A 3292-nucleotide genomic window follows, 5' to 3' on the forward strand; every position below is an offset into this window, starting at 1 on the left:
GGCTGCTGCGGAGTCTTCAGGGTTCAGATGCGAGACCTCTAAGATAGTTTTGAATTTCAGCAGAACTTGTTTTTCAGGGTACACCTGTTTTCCTCTAAAAGAAGGAGCGGGGGGAGCCCTGGAAGGAAACCTAGGAGGAGTGACACTGACTCCCGTCCAGAAACGGGCCCCGGATGGGGTGCGCGGGGCTCCCCAAGAGCCCTGCCCCGCCCACTGCGCGCCCCGTCCGAAAGCAGACCTGTGCTCGCGCGCGCGCGCACACACACACATCACTGCATGCTCACATGTACGCGCACAGCGTGCACATGTGTGCGTGCACACACCAGCGCGCACACACGACATGCACGCACACGCCAGCGTGCACACGCGACATGCACACAGCAGTGCACACATGCGGGCACAGACCACTGCACACACACACACATGCACACACACACCAGCATGTATAGACACATGCACACACCCGCACATACAACATACATGTACATGCACAGACATGCACGCACACACTAGCACATGCACACGTGGGCACACACACGGAGATATACATGCATGCACATTGGCATGCACACACCAATGCACACATGCATTCACATGTAGTTTGCATCACCGATGTGTGCATGCACACGTACATGCATGCATGCATATCACTGCGCATATACACACCAGCACATACACATGTGGGCATGCATGCACAGTATAGCACATGCATGCACACATTAGTGTATGCACACATGTACATGCACCTCAGTGTGCACATGTGAACATGTGCAGGCATACATCAGTGTGCACGCACACATGCATGTACATTGGTACACACACACGCGGGCATACATGTACTTGCGCACATACCGCACACACACACCAGTGCATGTGCACGCGGGCATACGTATGCATGCGGACACATATCAGTGCGTGCACACATGTATGTGGCATATACATGCTTATGTGCACACACACACCAATATGCATGCACACACACATGCATGTACATGCACCTGCACACATACATGCTTGTCCTCTCCATCAAAGAGCCTGGTTCTCTCTCCAGATTGTTGACAAAGCTGGTTCTCTGGGGCTACGGGGAGAGCTGGAAGGACCCCGTGTGGCTTGTCAGCCCCTCTTCCTCTGCTGTGGGTGATGGCTCTGGGTCTCAGAGGGCCCACTAGGCAGTGGGCCAGGAGGGGATGCCGCAGCCCAGGTGTGGCCTGGAGTGGGGAGTCTTCATGATACCTCACTGCTCAGCTGTTCGTCCATGGCTAGAGATGGCCCTTCCAGCCCCGAAGGGGGTTCCTTCACGCTGCCGAGGGCACTCAGAGCCCCCCAGAGCCTGCCATTGGAGCATGTGTTGGAGACCCTGATCCACTGTTACACTTTCTGGGTGAGGCCTGGGCCTCCCCAGATCCTCACAGCTGGTGAGTGACCGAATGGGGCAAAACCTCGTCTTTTGATTCAAGGTTCAGTGAGCCTCCTTCTTGCTCACAGGCTGAGGCCTAGTGGCAAGGACCGGTCAGCTGAGGGGGTGGCCTCCAGTACCCAGGCGTTCAGGGGTCAGATGAGGGTGTGGCTTGGGGCAAGCTGGCCTTACTGCAGCTGTGACTGATGAGCGGTCCCCAGGCCGGACTCTGTCTACAGTGCCCTCCCCACAGGCCCATCTGTTGCCCTGGTGGAGGCGTGGCCAGCAGGTCTGCTCACACATATCATGCTCTCATCTCCCCTGAGACAGGGTTAGCTGTTACCTGTAATAGTACCAGGTCACGCCCTGGACAGAGGCCCCCCTAGCTCCCAGAACACAGCTGGCTAAGCAGCAGCTGTCCAGGGCTTGGGTGTCACAGGACCTGCTATGTAAAACGCCTCGAAACTTGATGCAGTTGGGAAGAGTAAAATATTGAGAAAATTAAAATACGTGTTTGGTGTGCTCATGAAATAACTTGGTATGATTTGACGGCAAGTGGCATCGAGAACGGGTGGGCCTACTTTGTGCTCTGGCCCACCCGGATGCCCTCCCGGATGCCCTCCCGGATGCCCTCCTGGACGGAGCCGGCAGCCACGTCCTCTGAGGCCGCAGAGGCCCAGGGCAGGGCTGCCTGACCCCGCTCCAGGCCGCCTCGGTTCCCGACCCCACCCTGGGGTGCCATGAACGGCGGCTGGTGGTTCTGCAAAGCCCCACGGGGTGTGTGAGGAGCACTGTGCTTTCCTACCACACGTGGCTGTCTGCGTCACGCAGGTGACTCCGTACCGCACGCTGCCGCTGCGCCCCCAGCGAGCCTCCCTCAGAGAGACAGGAAGCCCGGCGGGCAGGGACTTTTCTGTTCTGCTCCCGGCAGGGGGGGTAGGGGTGCCATGGCCGGCGATGGCGTCATGCTTTAGGCTGGCGAGTCTGGGCCGCTGCAGAGGGCTGGGGGGGCTTTGGATCATGGATACGCTGAGTCACAGTCAGTTTGGAGGCTGCAGGGCGCTGTCTGCTCGGCCCGCTGTGCCTGCTGGAGCGCGTCCTGTGCCCGGCTCCCCTGGCTCGGGCAGGCCCCAGCATGGGCTTCCTGGCTGTCCTCGGCGCGAACCCCAGGAGAGAGAACCGTGTGCAGGCCCGGTCATCATGCTGGAATTCCGTGCTGCGGACGGGCCCCTCCCGGGCTGATCTGCGAGAGGCAGGACCCGGCAGGGGCGGCCGCCCTGGGCTGGTGGCTGGCGGGGTCCCGGCCACCCTCGTTTCTGGAGGACCAGGAGGCTCTGTGGGGGGCCGAGCCAATGCTCAGCCCAGGGACTGGCCACGGGTTGGGGTTGACCTTGACGGGGTGTTTCCGGGGGAAGGACACTGGGCCAGAGCCAAAGGCTCGGGGGCTGGGGGGCGGGGACGGTGTGACAGTGAGCGTGGTGACAGGTCCTAGTGGCAGGGCCTGGATCCACGCCGCAGACGTCACGTGCTGCGTGTTCGCGTTTGCTGTGTTTTGCACTGTTCCTCTGAGTAGGTTCAGCACGTGCCATGGTGAGGCCGCCTGTCCTTGAGTCCAAGTTTAGCGTCTTCGAGACGGTACTGGGCTTCGGCAGCTGGGTCCCTCCGGCTGCGGGAACCGGGCAGCATGAGCTGTCCTCCGTGTTCGTGACAGGGGCCCCTGCACTGGGGTGACGAGCTGGTGTGGAGGCAGTTCCACGAGGGTGCGTCTCAGTAGCCGTTACCTGCGTCCCAAGCCGGGGGCGTGAAGGGCTCAGAAGAGTGGCAGTTCAGTGCTGGGAACCAGAGGCTGGGCGGCCTCTGCAGACCCCGAGTCCAGGCGCCCCACGGCCTCCAGGG

The sequence above is a fragment of the Pteropus vampyrus genome, unplaced genomic scaffold (assembly GCF_000151845.1).
Source record: "Pteropus vampyrus isolate Shadow unplaced genomic scaffold, Pvam_2.0 Scaffold406, whole genome shotgun sequence".
Classification (NCBI taxonomy): domain Eukaryota; kingdom Metazoa; phylum Chordata; class Mammalia; order Chiroptera; family Pteropodidae; genus Pteropus; species Pteropus vampyrus.